Source organism: Pelobates fuscus, chromosome 6 (assembly GCF_036172605.1).
Source record: "Pelobates fuscus isolate aPelFus1 chromosome 6, aPelFus1.pri, whole genome shotgun sequence".
Taxonomy (NCBI): domain Eukaryota; kingdom Metazoa; phylum Chordata; class Amphibia; order Anura; family Pelobatidae; genus Pelobates; species Pelobates fuscus.
In genome coordinates this window covers 92,358,397-92,375,534 of record NC_086322.1, presented here as the reverse complement: position 1 = coordinate 92,375,534, position 17,138 = coordinate 92,358,397, and the positions used below count along the sequence as shown (strand labels likewise).

Here is a 17,138-nt window from a genome sequence, read left to right as displayed (position 1 = left end):
GAATTTCTTTGCAATCACACCTGGTGTGTCCTTAACCTTGAAAACGTCCAATTAGGTGGACTTTCATTAGCTGCTATGAGATTCATGAGTATACCAACATCCCCTTGTGGTGTTGAGTGTGGCTGTGAGTTACTTCAGAAATAGGCGTTCTGGATTTATACTCTTGTCACCCTCTCATCCCAGGGTCTCAACGAGATCAAGTCTCTACAGCATTTTTTAAATAGATGTTAAACTACCATGCCACTTACTATAGGTCTCCATATTTGTGTGGTCAATATGACATTTCTAGTTGCAATATAAACTGTACAGTAAAATATAATATTCTCTATTTGTTTGTGTTTGATTACATATATATGATGTGTTTGTGGATGTGCTAGTTCTGTGACATCTCTTCATTTGCCTTACTTTGTTTGCATGAATCTACCTCAGTATGCAGCCACTCCCAGCCAGCTAATTTTCGAACGTCTCTCTGATGAGATGTAACTATTTCATTGTGTCTGCATTGTGTCTGCATTATATGCATTTTTAGAATACATTTATCCACTTTATAGTGGTTCTGTGTCATTGCTACTATTGCTATTTCTTTTTCAGCCTATTATTTTATACTTCTTTGCTCATTAAGCAGATTCTTATGTCTGCTCTGTTTTGTTTGCACTCCTTACTACCAGTGGTGACATCATATTGGCATCATCCATTCAACATCTTTCAGGATACCCCCTCTCTTTCATTTAAGAGCCACTTTTTAAGTTTCAGTGTGGGCATCTGTCATTTCACGTTAAAAAGCCCAGATAAAGGATTGGGATGTTGATGCTGCATGTTTTGCACCTAACTGCTGGAATAAAAGCAGATCTTTAAGCGTCATATCAAGTACCATGAGTGCGCTCTTTTATTCAAATCTGTATATCAGATTTTATATTTAGAAATTAGCTCCATTGGGCAGCTGTCTATAGAGCTCCACTAGGTTTTTCGTGCTCTATGAATCAGTAATGAGAGGTGTAGGCATACCACAAAACTGTCCATAACCACCCTTGGGAATAGGTTTCTGGACTGAATACATGGGTTCACCATGACCAAAATACCTTTGACACTAATGTTACTGTTTCTCTGTAAATATATTAATCTATCATTATGTTGGTATACACATGTATAGCTCTCGATATAGGTCTCATATGATTTAGACCGGTGCATGGTAAATGGTCTCCTACCCACTCTTGGGTACAGGTTTTGGGACCATGAGCATGGCTTAATGATCATCAGGAGACCTGTAGCATACTTGCCTCTTAATATCTTTTAAACAACTGAGCCCTATGGCCACATGGATACTTAGTTGGACATGTGTTACACTAGATAAATGGCTACACAGTTACTTGTTGTTTACAATGCTTTGTAAATGTGTATTAATATATACTTGTTTCTCGTCCACCTTTGGAGATGGATCTTTGCAATTGGTGTATAGCTGTGTTTGACATGTTCACAATTATATAGGAATTGTCTTTGTAGTTTGGAAAGGACTATTAATTTTGTGAATTATATGTATATTTCTTATGCTACAAGTTATTCATACTGGTCTGGCTATCTAAAGGTGTGTAGATTGCATGCCACGGAAAGTAAAGTGCTCTTGGGTGAGGAATCGCAGCTCGTCTATAAACGGCGTGTCTCAAAGCCGCGATTTGATCACTGTGTGCAGTGTTAATGAGCCATTTTGGCTCTGTGATTCTCTAGCGCCTGGCGTGCAGATAGAGGATTATGGCCTCACTAGCCAGTGTTATATTATATGTTTCACATTATGTTTGCGATGGGGCGAACAATCCCACATGTGCATTTGTTTTTTATTTATGTGTTGCTACCGCTATATTCCCGGGGACACGCAACTGAGCCAGGCGGTTATGTGTCAACATGCTCACGCTGGGGCTTCGGTATGAATGCATGTGGGCCCTGGGGGTCCATGGAGCAACTCATGGAAGCTGGGTGAGTTCTTGGGTGTTTTATAATGAAAGTATAAATTGTTTGTATGTTATTCTAAAAGCTCTGTCCTGACAAAAGATTTATTTGAAAACTGAAATATATATGTATATACACACACACACACACACACACACACACAGATGCATATATAAACGGTATGACATATAACACAGCCTGTTATAGCTATCCAAGATTGAATAGCATAATTACACTATGTATGTCATTCAACATTGGGTAGCTATAACAGGCTGAGTCCATGTGGCTAGACCATCTCCAGCATTTAAAACATCTCATTACTATCCAAGATTTGACACATAATAAAGATTTTAAATATTTACATTACCCAAGTGTCTGCAGTGAACCCTGGTTTTTATAATTATAATGGATCCATGTTTGTTTAATAATTTTTATGGAGAGTAGTATCTAATGATCCATAGCACCATAACTGGAAGTGCTTTAAACTGGGTGTTTTTGCCTTCTTTTGGATCAACAGCAAAATACATATGTAAGGAAGGCTGAACTTGATGGCCGGAAGTCTCTTTTCAGCTATGTAACTATGTAACTGCTACAGTGAGCTGTAGTGTTATGGTGTGTAGAGTGCCCCTTTAAGCGGATATTCTAAGCACTATAACTAGGGTTAACAGATCCACCATATTTTCAGGGAACGATAGCATGTATACATATTGATGGGCAGCACCTGAAAAGTGTTGCCCCGTAGTATGTAGAATTCATAAGAAGGTATATAAGGTCATTAGGCAATGAAGAATCGTGCAGAATATGCATTATACACATTGCAGGGCAACCCTTGTCATGCTTTTTCATAAATGTGAAAAATTATATGTGTCCCTCAAAAACAGGGAGAATATGGATACCCTAACCATAACTATTTTTGCTTGGTGAATTGGTTATAATGTATGGTATGGTATAAAATTTAATTATCATTTAAATTAAAAGGCTAGAGGCATTTTAGGCAACATCTTATTCAAAGTAATAAGTTGATCCCTTTCATGATAAAGAAATTCCTACTTTCTCTTAAGTACAATGTTTTTAAACGCAATAGAGTTAAAACAAGCAATAACTGATTTTTGCACCTGAAATTTTTATATTTTCATTGTCAATACACAGAAATACTAGACAGCATAATCCTAAAACAGACAGGTAACACAAAGCATTAGTCATAACAATTTCAAGCAAAATAATCCATCAATGATCTGTTCACATGTGAAGCACATGGTAGAGTAAAATAAAAATAATAATATTTTTAAATGTATTACACAAATTAGTGGATGACGAGTATATAAATACTATAAACATGCTATATAGGTCTGTGTGTATGATTGCAATATCTATATTTATATGCAATAAAATGAGAAATTTGGAAAACGTACTAAATGGTGAGCATTTACTGAAGATCCTGTGATTAAAAATATTTCTGTATTATGTATGATTATTTGAAAGAAATCACAAGTCCATGCACACACTTTAATGAATGAGTAATATTGTATCTCTTGAATGCCTGTAACTAAATAAGGAATTAAAATAAACATGGCCATAGATAATTAAAAGAATCCATACGATTACATTCAGAAATTAAATATTCAACCCTTTACAATGTAACCAGCATTCTCTACCCAGCATTCTATTGCCCTTGAAGACTGAAATATATCCAAAGTCACTGAATGACATTGAGAACCACTGCAATTTAATATTACCAGTTATACCAATGCAGGACATGTTAACCCTGTGTATGCCGATGTGCTTCCAATAAGCACACGCTAAGTTAATTTTCAATGAAATTTGCAGATTAACTGGCAAAGTACCACATGTAACCTAAGCACACGCTAAGCTAATTTTCAATGAAATTTGCAGATTAACTGGCAAAGTACCACATGTAACCGTGGCTGATTGTGAATTTAGTTAATATTGTCAATTTCTATAAAAAAAAATAAAACATTATAATAATTACAACAATTAAACCTTTATATCTCAACTAAGAATTGCTACGTTCTAGAATGCCACCTTCTATTAATCATCAACATAGCAGAGGAGGAAAGGGGCTAGCCCAACTCTGATCCTCGTATTACTGGTATTCAGACAAGCCTTTTAAGATGTGTCACTGGACCAGTAAATGGAAAGTGAACAACAAAAGTTTACTAAGGAGCCTGGTTCCCTCTATTGTGAACACATCATATTATACTGAAACATACGAGGTGCTCGAATTACTGGAATCATTTACCAAACTCACTGATGACATAAATACAAAATCTATAATTTGCTTGATTCCAGATCCTCTCGGTAGTGAATGACTAATTTGTGTATCCAACAAAATGGAAGACTTCATATTATAAAATCAACCTTAGTTTGTTTGTAAAGAAGAGCTATTTATCCTTTCTGTTGAAAAAAAAAAAAGCTGTTCTTGATTACAGTGTGCTATTCAGTTCTCAAGTCCTTACTTCCCAACGTCTACCGCCCCTGGAAAACCAAAATCTTCCTACAGCTTAAATCAGGGACAATGAACAGTTAGAGGGTCCTATGCCAGAGACTGCCTCGTTCTTCATGTATCCATACCATTGCTATGATACATGGTTACCCATTCAAAAAATCTATATAAAAACATCTATTAAAAAAGCTGTGAATTTGGTTACATGTTTATAGTCTAGGCCCATTTCCAAGCCAAAGTTCCCTGGTTTTGATGAGTAGCCAATATGGATGGGTGAAGGCACTGGGGTGCATGGGGGGATTAATCTCCCCACCAGAACATCTGGTGTAGATTTTAAGATCATATCTTTCAGTGTTTAAAAAAGTTAAGAAAAATATGTTAAAAGAGTCTACTTTTAACTACTAATAGACTTGATAATGATAGTGTATCATTTTGTCTCTATAAAACTGCATGGTTTAATGCAGGGGTAGCCAACCTACGGCACTAGTGCCATGCACGGCACTCGAGGTGCCTTTGCACGGCACTCAAGGCTGCTAGAGCCAAACAGACTCTGGCCTATCAGGAGTTCCAATAAAACTTAAGATATCTGCTAATCCGAAAAGGTGGTGAAGGACAATCCTCAATTTATGCATTGCAGCACGTAGAGGAAGTGATCTCAGATCACTTCCTCCCAGCACTTGTGAATGGCAATCCACACAGTAGTAGAGCAGCACGCAGTTGCTGTTGCAGCTCCTGTCCTTGACCTGTACCTGGCCGGCCTGGTCCCCAATGGAACCCAGGGAAGCCACCCACACTGCTAGATATACACAGAAATGCATAATAACCGTTCCCTCATACAAATAATACGGACAGCCCACACACAAACATACACACAATCCGCACAAACGCAACACCACTAACAATCCACATACATGCACACTACTCCACATGCAGCCTCTCACATACAATACCCCAAACAGCCCCACACACTACCAAACACACAATGTGACATATCCATCCCCACACACAATTCCACAAGCAGCCACCATACACAGCTTACATTCATAATTATCATACACAATACCATAAACTACTCATGACCATATACAATATAATAGCTCATATACGCAGGGCTGTCTTTAACGCGGGGCAAACGGGGCAGCTGCACCGTGAGCCCCGCTGGCCTCAACTATTTCTCACCCCCCGGCCAGTAATCCACACACTAAGGAGGTCCACTGGCTGGCCTGGTGGTCTTCTGTCAGCAGGGGTCTGGTTGCACGCTGAGGCGCTTTAACAGCGCGAGCGGTCCCCTTGCTTTTCGGCAGCAGGCTGGGAGGAAGGGACGGCCGCGCATCACTTCCACCCACAAAGAGAGGAGCGCACGGGAAAGAAGAGTAGGCAGAGTGGAGGGGGGCTAGCCGAGAGAGCCAGACCCCAACTCCCAACACCTTCAGCAAGGTAGGAAACTGGAGGGTGGGCTTTAAAGTGTAAATTTTGTGTGTGTTAGTATGTGTGTGTGTCATTATATCTCTGTGTGTCAGTATATCTGTGTGTCAGTGTGTCTGTGTGTGTGTGTGTGTGTGTCAGCATGTCTGCGTGTGTCAGTATGTCTGTCTGTGTATGTGTGTCAGTATATGTGTGTCAGCATGTCTGTGTGTGTGTGTTAGTATGTCTGTGTGTGTCAGCATGTCTGTGTGTGTCAGCGTTGGGGTGGAGGACGTGCTTGCACACCTGGGGAGGGGTGACAGGGTCCAGGGGGCCCCAAGCAAATGCTTTGCCCAGGGTCCAGTCAATATTAAAGACGGCCCTGCATATACGCACATATACAACGATACAAAGCAATTACAGTAAAAATAACACAAGCAGAATACGGCAGCATACACACCTCAATTTAAAAAAAAAATAGGACCGCACGCTACGGGACATCACAATCCTATATCGGCACAGTGCTGCTAAAAGGTTGCCTACCCCTGGTTTAATGTATGCTCTCTAAGTGAGGTTGGGATTTTTCGGAAAGGCATAACATTATTTTGGTTTCTACACTGATGGTAGCAAACATATCAATGTTACTGTGTGACACATGATCTACAAATTGTCCTCTATCTACAGAACGGCTCTGTCACATTATGTTGGGAGGATTTTTTTTTTTTTTTTTTTTAATTCTTTATTTTTGTCGTGCATGTATCACCAACAGTTACTCAAAGCTACATCAGCTTCTGAGTGCAATTTACAGTATTAAACAGAATCACAGGTGGGCACAGCACAAATTTTAGATTATAACAAAAAACAGAACATTAAAAGAAAACTACGGGAGGATTTTTTAAAGTTCAGAGCAACACGTATTTGAATGCGCTCAATTTCACATTAAGGCCCTTTCACAAGTTTCAGCAACAATCAGTGTATGCAAACACTAATTGTCTCCTCTACCAAATATCTGAGTATTCAGCACCTACTGAGATCTAAATTGAGGTTTGGTTGATACAGATTGTTAATATCAGCAGCCTGAATAATAAAGATGTGCCTTGAGTCAGATCTGTGTTTATGGGTCAAGGTCCACAATAATGGCCTGGGGATCTTTTCCCATGCAAAACGAGAAACGTCCGCTTCAACCAAACAGCTTACAAAAACACTGTAATACATCAAAGGGTCAGTCAAGTAAAAAATACCTTACACTGTTTTAATGCATTATATAATGATGCCACTATAAGCCATTCTCAGAAATGAGAGTAGGTTTATGATGCTCTACCCACCATTGACTTAATAGGTAAAGTAACACTATAGGGTCAGGAACACAAACATGTATTCCTCACCCTATAGTGTTTAACCCACCATTTAGGTGGCTTGCCCTCCCTTAGCCCCCCTATAAAAGTATAAAACTCACCTTATTTCCAGCGCCACGCGGGTCCGCCGGCGCTGGCTCCGCCCCCTTTGTGGCATCATCAAAACGGCCTATTTTTAGCCAATCATAGGGAAAGCATTGGATTGGCTAAAATCAGCACGGGGCGGGGCCAAATGCCGTTTTGGCCAATCAGTACCTCCTCATAGAGATGCATTGAATCAATGCATCTCTATGAGGAAAAAATTTGCGTCTCAATGCAGAGTGTGGAGACACTGAACATCAGGGCTGCTTTTTTGGCAGCACTGAGCCAGGATGCACGTGGTCATCTGAGGAGTGGTCACTTGGAGGTGTCCCTAGAGGAATGTAAGCAACGCTGCCTTTTCTCTGAAAAGGCAGTGAAAAGGCAGCGTTTGCATGAAAAAAGCCTAAAGGTAACTATTATACTTACCAGAACAACTACATTAAGCTGTAGTTGTTCTGGTGACTATAGTGTCCCTTTAAATGCTTACACAGGGAAGATACAGAGATCCTGATCATTGCTTTGGATATTTCTGAAAAACTCCTAGTTTCGTATCAACTCAATCCCCCATTGCAACATGTAACATTGACCTCAAATTATTTTATACATCAAACTGGCAATATTAAAGCATGCCATTGTTTCTATCGAAGTCAGACTTGGGAGGGTAAAAATTTAATTCAAAGACCTCCAATGCTTGTAGGGTAACATGACCAGATTGTCTTCAATGAGAATGTTTTATTAATTTATTACACTATACAAGCTGATTCTCAATACTGGCCAGATAATTCCAGGATTTTCCCTTCTTAGGGCACAATAATGAAACATTAAATTTGATTATCTATATAAAAATAACATGCAGTTTACATACAACTAAATGTATTGTGTATGAATTATTGTAATAATAATGGTTATGATTCTATACATCTTTCCATAGCTGCACCTTCGGGAAAATCTAATTTTGAGATGGATAGGGAATAATGTCTTACAGCCCATTCCATCAGTCCCAACCTCACATGTGCTTGGGGTCCATCCACAATTAAATTACAAACACAGATAAGAAAATGAATTGATTGGATGCAGTCATGTCCTACTGGTTATTTAAGAGTAGTTTTAAATTTTGTTGTTTTCTTTTTCTTGTGGTGTAAGGTTTTGCAGACTCTCTAATACCATATACAGTTGTTATATCTATATATTTATTATCATGTTAAATAATGAATGTGTGATAACCCATTTTTACAGATAGGGATATCTTTGTCACTCATTTGCTGGATTTTGCTTTGGCCGTTTCCAACAAACTCCTATTATTTAGTCAACACCCTGCTGTGGTCTTTACCCATGCTGAAACAATGGCTCTCGTGGGTCAGTTAATAAACAGTTAATTGCCTATGAGGGACTAACTCTGCTGGCTATGTATTATGATGATTGCAGTCCACAGCTGTTGGTGTGACACAATATTACACATATTATTAATACATATTAAGGAAGCAAACTTATTCAAATATAGCTAATTCCCCAAAGAAATTATCCATCATAAAATATAAGCTTGGACGTTTCTTAAAGCCTTGCTGTAAGAGGAACTAAACTTCCAAACATATTCTATTATGGTGCTAATTTATACATATTTTAGCTATTCGGATAATAAAATAGAAGTATCCCTGTATATTTCTTCTGAGTACAAATGTCCTTCCGGGGGCATTGCAATCAGCAGTTTTATTCACTCACCTTCCAATGCAAGCTTTTGTCCCTCGATCTCCAATCAACCACTTTTACTTCACAGTTAAAATCCTGCTCCCCGGGCCAGAGCAATGCTATTTAGCAAGATGCATATTGCAGAATAATGGTTGGACCAGTCTTCATCACATGCCTTTATAAAAGAGCAGAGAAGCATACTGTAAGCTATGAGTAATCACCAGCTTTATACAGGAAAAATAAAACCTCATGGCTTTAGTCATATTTTTCTTAAATGATTTATTTTGCTATATGCATTTGTCAAATTGTACTCATATTTCTGATAATATCTGCAGTATACTTTTGGCAACTACACCATCAGTGCTCCAAGCTGTTATTTTCAGACCATCATACAGGCTTTTAGAAATTTGTTTTGAGAAAATATTCAATAAATGTACCTTTATATAATTATATTCTATTCATTTTTAGTATAGAAGGCGGCTAAATCAATTATTTTTACTGGAGACACTGTAGACAATTTGGGTGCTGCTGTTTTTTTTCCAAATAAGGTCTTATTTACTAAACACAGGGCCATCTTTAATATTGATTGGATCCTGGGCAAGCATTTTGCCTGGGCACCCTGGATCCTGCCCCTCCCACTCCCTAGTATTCAATCACACCCTTTACACCACCAATCCCCCCCCCTCCCCCCTGCAAAAACAAACAAACCACATGCAGATACACAGAATGACACTTCTACAGATACAAACTGCTGATGCACACAGATACACAATGACACACATGCAGAAAAATACATATAGCTACAGATATACACATAAGGACAAAGATACACAGACACACAGATATACATACAGATAGATACAAAGGCACATGCAGATACACAAGCACAAAGACACACATAAGATACAGACACACATGCAGATACACTAACACACAAAGAGACACAAAGGCACACATGCAGACACACAGACATATACACACAATCTGACAAACATGCAAAACAAATTATCCTTTCTTTTTTTTTTTGCCACCCTCCTATTTCCTACCTTTTAGGTGCTGAAGGGTGGCTTCCCTGGAGTCCAGTGGCTGGCTAGATACTGTTGGGAGTCTGAGGCTCTCACTCTGCACGCCCTTCCTCCGCAGTGCTCGGTGTTAGCTGGGAGGAAGTGTCCAGCTTTCACTTCCTCCCAGGCCTGACATAATCATAGGCCCGGTCGTGCTTTTAAAGAGTCGCAATGCTGACAGAGCCCCTGAGGACACAATGCCATCAGGTGTCCCTAAGTGCATGGGCCAGACGACGGCCCCCTCAGCGTGCGGGGCCACTGCCCTCAATAATTTATTTTAGGGTCGTTGATCCTAAAAGGGATGATTGAAGACAGAGGGCAAATGGAGCAGCTGCTTTTGGCCCATCAGGAGTAACTGGGCCCGGGGCAGCTGCTCTGTTTGCCCCATGTTAAAGACAGCCCTGACTAAACAATCGATGGTGATGAGCTGAAAACCAGATTGCAAAATTCAGTACAATTCAGTCAGATACCCAAGCTGTGACTACAGTTGAGGAGGATATTTAATTTTCCAAAACTTTGCAGTTCACTACAGTTTCACTTTTCATGAATAAATCCCATAGTCATTTTCTTTTGAAAAGTTTCAAGTTCACTCTTTTACACAAATCTTCTGTTGACCCACAGACTAAAAAATATAATTAAAAATAAAATGCATCCCAAAGATCTGTGGTGGAATCTCGGTAAAAATAAATTTAGTAGGCCGAGATTACCACGTGGCATGTGTACGTGCATATGCTGACGTATCGATCAGTTGGTTGCACGAGGCAAGATACGATCAGTAGTGTACGGAGCATGTGCAAGAATACAGGATGTAGTATTCCCCTCCTCCATTGTGCTTGACAAGCCATGCGGTCAAGCAGGAAGTTAATTCTTATTTGTATTGATTGGTCAAGAGAATGTGCGGGTGGAGCTTAATATGGGAGGAGTTATGTGCCTATATAAGGAGCCTGCACTATTGTCCGGGGCTCAGAACTTGTGGTATTTTGGTGACGCTAGTCCCTCTGAGTCCCGATCGGTGATCCAATAAAGAATCTCTTCCTTCCTGAAGAAACCTGTGTCCATCTCTCTGTGCTTCGCTTCCGTCAGTTTCTCCGGTATCATTTGGTGCATTGGCCGGGAAGCTCATCGTTCAACGGTAGCTGAGAGGCAGAGGCGTGAGACGGTCTATCTTTGCCCACGTTCTCTACGGCTGCACCCCTGAACTTCTGCGTGGACCTCCCTTCGTCTCGGCGCCACTGGTCTGTTGTCCAGGAGATCATCGGCCTCTACGTGAGAAGTGCTGGGGTGTCCCCGTCGATGAGTGTGAACTCAGGTTCAGGAACGAGGAGGTAAGACAACTGCTGTTTTAGACGGCAGACCCACTAGGGGTATACCGATTGTGCGGTAGGCCCATAAGGGGTTATTTGTGTATGGAATCTGCCCCCTCTGTCGGAGGGAAGGAGCGAAGGCGCACCGCTCAATCGAACGCTCTTTAGTCAGACCGTTTGATTTGGTTAGTCAGGCGGGGTCCTGTGTAAATAGCCCTAGCTGGACACCGGTGTCTTGTCTAGACTAGCGTTCTAGGGTGTATATTACGTTCGCTAGGTCGGAGGGACCGGGAGACTAAGCGGCGCCTGTGTAAATTCGGTTCGCTAGCTCTCAACCTATCTTGGCTAAGTGGGAAGGCGTGTAAATTTGGAACCCACTAGATTTTTGATAGTAATCGACCAAGAGGCGCCTGTGTAAATTCGGTCCTCTAGCTCGCTATATGTGGTGCTTGGGCAGTGTGGCTAACCAAAACGGGTGTATATAGTTTTAGGTAGTCCATCAAGGTACTGGCCAATAGTTTAGTTGGGAATTGTAAATGTGATAAAGATTGTTTAGTAAAGTGTATATCTTGTTAGATAGCGCGAGCTCAGCCGTCTAGCGAGAGTGTTAATAGTGTGTTGCTGTATTATAGTGCACGGTACCATAACCCTGTATATTTACTGACACTGTATATAAGTACTAATCATTGTCGTCCATTGCATGTTTAACACCATAACCACTAATAATTGTATTGTGACCTTAACTTGTGCTTTGACCTATGCTAACCGTACTGTAACCGCTATTTGTAAAAGACGATGTTACTGGGGTGTGTTATAGACGGGTAATTCGTATATAGAGAATTATAGCGTGGGTGACTGAATAGTTTCGCCAAAGGGCATAATATTGATTATCTAGTGACTGGTGTAACAGCTGTGTGTGTACGGGAATTCCCTGAGTGTTTATTGTGTTATTGTATACGTTTCACTTGGTAACTGTACCACGTGGTGCTGTTGCCAGAGGAAACGGGTGTGACTGTTGAATAGTACGCGTGCATAGTATTCGTTGTCAACGACGTTCCATTGATAAGTATGGGCGCGTCGCAGTCAACGATTCCGGATCCCTTAGGTTGTATGGTGAAGAATTTTAAAAAGGGATTCAAAACTTGTGATTTTGGGGTTAAAATGTCTCCTGTACGTTTGGTCACTTTGTGTACTAGGGAGTGGCCTACTTTGGTTGCGACATGGCCGCCACGTGGCAGTTTGGATCCAACTCTGGTACAGCGCTTACACGTGGCTGTATCGGGTAGGCCTGAACTTTACGGCTAGTTTCCTTATATTGATTGTTGGAGACAGGCCGTAAATGACTCGCCAAAATGGCTTCAGACATGCCACGAGGAGCAATGTCGCCTCATGGTAGCTAGGACTTGTTTGTCCACTAGGACTGGTGTTAGGCCCATTTTGGACACGCCCCCTGAGTCCGAGATCCCTTTGCCGCCCCCTTACTTTCCGTTAAGAGGAAGTGACGCAAATGCAGGAAGTCCTGCAACCCTTCCCTCATTACCCTCATCCATTTCCGCTTCCTCCTCCAGTACAGAATCCACCCCCTCTCGTACTAAATCTCCCCTTCCGGAATCAGAGCCAACCCCCATTAGATCCGAATATCCTGATTTGGCGCCACTTCAGACTTCCGGTCAAGCTTCTTCTAGCTCGACTCGAAGTGTTTTATTTACAACCTTTTCCCAAAACCAAGCTCCCACATCCCCATACCCTATTTCTCCCCGACTGGAACCTATGACTGACGCCCCTCCACGTAGCCCCATACAGACCCGACAACTGACCGGTGCCCAACAATTAAAACACTATCAGATGCCTCTTCGTCTGAATCCTGGGTCAGCCTATATCGATGCCGCAGGCCAAATGGCACATGCTGACCCAGTCTTTGTATATGTCCCATTCACGACAACCGATCTCTTAAATTGGAAGACCCACAATTCCTCGTATACTGAGAAACCACAAGCTATGACTGATCTGTTCACCTCAATAGTACAGACACATAACCCGACATGGGCTGATTGCCAGCAGTTATTAATGACTTTATTCAACAATGAGGAAAGGACAAGAATTAATCAAGCGGCCATTAAAGCACTAGAGGATAAAGCCCGTACTTTAAACCAAGCCAATCCATCAGCATGGGCCGCAACACATTATCCCAACACCGATCCCGATTGGAATGTAAATGGTGCTGATATGGTTCAACTCAGAGCCTATAGAGACGCTATAATTGCTGGCATGAAAGCCGGAGGAAAGAAAGCCATTAATATGTCGAAGACAGTTGAGGTGATTCAGAAAAGTGATGAAGCGCCCAGTGTCTTTTATGACCGATTATTGGAGGCATACCGCTTGTATACCCCCTTTAATCCGGAAGACGCAGATAATTCCCGAATGGTGAACTCTGCCTTTGTCAGCCAAGCTTACGGAGATATTAAGCGCAAGCTACAGAAGTTAGAAGGGTTTGCAGGTATGTCCATCACCCAACTAATGGAGGTAGCGAATAAGGTATATATGAATAGAGAAACAGAAAGTAAGAAAGAGGAAGAGCGCAAGATGCGTAGAAAGGCAGACATGCTAGCGGTAGCGATCGCAGGCGTAGATAGACGGGGCCCAGATAGAGGCGATAGTAGATGGAGTAGGGAGCCCTTGAGTAGGAATCAGTGCGCGTATTGCAAGGAAGAAGGGCATTGGAGGAACGAATGTCCACAAAGAGAGCAGTACGAGAGAGACCAACCCAGGGCAGGTTACGGAAACTTTAGAGGCAGAGCGAGAGGTAGAGGAGGCCCCGGAGGGAGTAATGGTAATAGAGGGAGTAATGGGAACAGAGGAAGTGTTAGGGAAGATAGGTATATCCCAGCAGCGCAAAGGTCCCGCGATAGAGAAGGCAGGGACTTTGTAGGATTGGCTGACACGGTCATGGAGGACTATTGATACCGACCGGGCTCCATCCCCCTTGGTCGAGCGGAGCCTATGGTCGATGTATCAATAGGGGGAAAAAGGAGTGCGTTCATGATCGACACTGGTGCTGAACATTCAGTGGTGACTAATCTAGTTGCTCCTCCATCTGGAAGGACTATTACTGTAATAGGAGCAACTGGAAGAAGTGCTGAAAAACCGGTTCTTAAAAGTCGACTCTGTACATTGGGAGGCCACGTAGTAAAACATCAATTCCTTTATATGCCTGAATGTCCAGTCCAATTGCTGGGACGTGATATGCTATCAAAATTACAAGCGCAGATTACGTTCCTACCAAATGGAACAACATCCTTAAAGTTTAATGGACCTTCAGGTATTATGACATTATCCGTACCAAAGGAAGAAGAGTGGCGACTTTATACAGCGTTGACTAGCCAAAACCCTAGGAGTGATGAGTCATTATTCAACATACCAGGAGTTTGGGCAGAGAACAACCCACCAGGACTGGCCCGCAATATTCCACCTATTAAAATTGAACTAAAACTTGGGGTTTATCCAGTGAGCCTAAGACAATATCACATCCCGCAGAAGGCTAAGAAGAACATCCAATCTTATCTGGATAAGTTCATACGGTATGGTATCCTAAAATTCTGTACTTCCCCCTGGAACACCCCATTGCTGCCTGTTCAAAAGCCCGGTACAGATGAGTATCGACCTGTGCAGGACTTGAGAGCAGTCAATGATGCGGTTGTTAGTATACATCCAGTTGTACCCAATCCATATAACCTGCTTGCTTTAATTCCGGGCGGGGCTACTTACTTTACAGTCTTAGACCTCAAAGACGCCTTCTTTTGCCTCCGAATTGCCGCAGAAAGTCAATGTATTTTCGCTTTCCAATGGGAGAACGCTGTAACGGGCTCAAAACGCCAAATGACCTGGACAAGACTGCCCCAAGGGTTTAAAAATTCACCTACCCTATTTGGTTCAGCTCTAAGTCAAGATCTACTGGATTTCGAGTCCATCCCAGGAGAGTGTGTATTGTTACAATATGTAGATGACTTGTTGATAGCAGCAGTTACAAAAGAAATCTGTCAGCAAGCAACGCACGATCTACTACACATTCTCTGGAAGGCAGGATACAAGGTGTCTAGAAAGAAGGCTCAGTTGTGTTTGCCAACTGTCAAATATCTGGGATTCCATATCTCTGAAGGTCAAAGAATTATGGGGCCAGAGAGAAAAGAAGCTGTGTGCCAAATACCGATACCCAAGAATAGAAGACAAGTGCGAGAATTCTTGGGGGCAGCAGGCTTCTGTAGGATATGGATTCCCAGCTACGCGATACTGGCAAAACCTCTGTACGCAGCTATCAAAGGTACAGAGCACGACCCCTTCTTGTGGACCCAAGAACAGCAAACGGCATTTGAAGATGTGAAGAAGGCTTTGATGAGTGCCCCAGCATTAGGTCTACCTGATCACGCACGACCATTCTACCTGTATGTACATGAGCAACGAAGAATGGCTGTGGGAGTATTGACACAGTACTTGGGATCATGGCAAAGACCTGTTGCCTACATGTCTAAGCAATTGGATGCAGTGGCCAGCGGACTTCCACCTTGTCTAAGAGCCGTAGCTGCAGCCGCCCTGCTAGTAGCTGAAGCTGATAAACTCACTCTGGGTCAAGAACTTTATGTACGAGTCCCACATGCAGTACAGACGTTGTTGGATTACAAAGGAAATCATTGGTTTAGTAACAGCCGTATGACCAAGTATCAAGCAATGTTGTGTGAAAACCCAAGAGTGCATTTAGAGACTGTAAACACCTTAAATCCAGCTACCCTTTTGCCACAACCTATTGAAAGTCAACATGATTGTTTGGAAGTAATGGATGAAGTATTCTCAAGTAGACCAGATCTTCGTGATTTTCCCATCCAGAACCCCGATGTTCAATATTATACCGACGGCAGTAGTTATGTGAAAGAAGGGATCCGCTATGCAGGATATGCAGTGACAACAATAGACAAGGTGATAGAAGCTCGGCCACTGGCGAAAGGAACATCAGCACAAAAGGCAGAATTGATAGCACTGACACGAGCGTTACAATTGGCTGAAGGTTTAAGAGTGAACATCTACACGGACTCCAAATATGCGTTTTTAACCACTCATGCCTACGGAGCTTTGTATAAAGAAAGAGGACTACTGAATTCAGAAGGCAAAGAAATCAAGTACGCAGCTGAAATCCTACAACTATTGGAAGCAGTGTGGGAGCCGAAAGAAGTCGGTATCATACATTGTCGAGCGCATCTGAGAGGAGATGGTGATGTAACCAAAGGAAATCGGATGGCAGATAGTGCAGCTAAGCGTGCTGCTGAATCAGGAAGACAGGAATATGTGGGGCATATAGCTGCTCTTATACCAACTCCACTGTCCCAATGGACTCCAGTTTATACAGCTCAAGAAGAGGAGTGGTTAAAGACTGAACCAGGAAAGTATTTGGAGAACAAGTGGTATCAGCTAGAAGATGGAAGAATAGTCATACCAGCATCACTAGCGGTAGAAATTGTCCAAAATTATCACAACGGGACACATTCTGGGAGAGACAGCACAGAAGAATCTCTCAGAAAACATTTCTACATACCAAGATTGTCCAACTTGACTCAGGCCATTGTACGCAGTGGTGTATCCTGGTTTTGTGCTGCCCTAGGCAGGACAAAACTCAGGCGCCCCCCCCCCCCCGCGCGCGCCCCCCACCCAACCCTTCCCCCCCCCGTCCCGCCTTCTAAATACACACACACACAAATTCACTGACAGATACGCATACACTAGCTAACAGACACACACACACACACTCACTAGCAGACACATACTCACTAGCAGACACACACTCACTGTCAGA

General features: G+C 42.1%; 1 protein-coding gene across 2 annotated transcripts in view; it reads right to left on the bottom strand.

Moving 5' to 3' along the window:
- CRACD (capping protein inhibiting regulator of actin dynamics) overlaps positions 1-17,138 on the bottom strand; it is a 207,458-nt gene that overhangs the window by 116,189 nt on the left and 74,131 nt on the right. For both annotated transcript variants that reach the window (XM_063458033.1, XM_063458034.1), the window contains exon 2: positions 8,965-9,106. The gene's annotated coding sequence lies outside the window, so the exon portion shown is untranslated. The remainder of the gene's footprint in view (positions 1-8,964; positions 9,107-17,138) is intronic.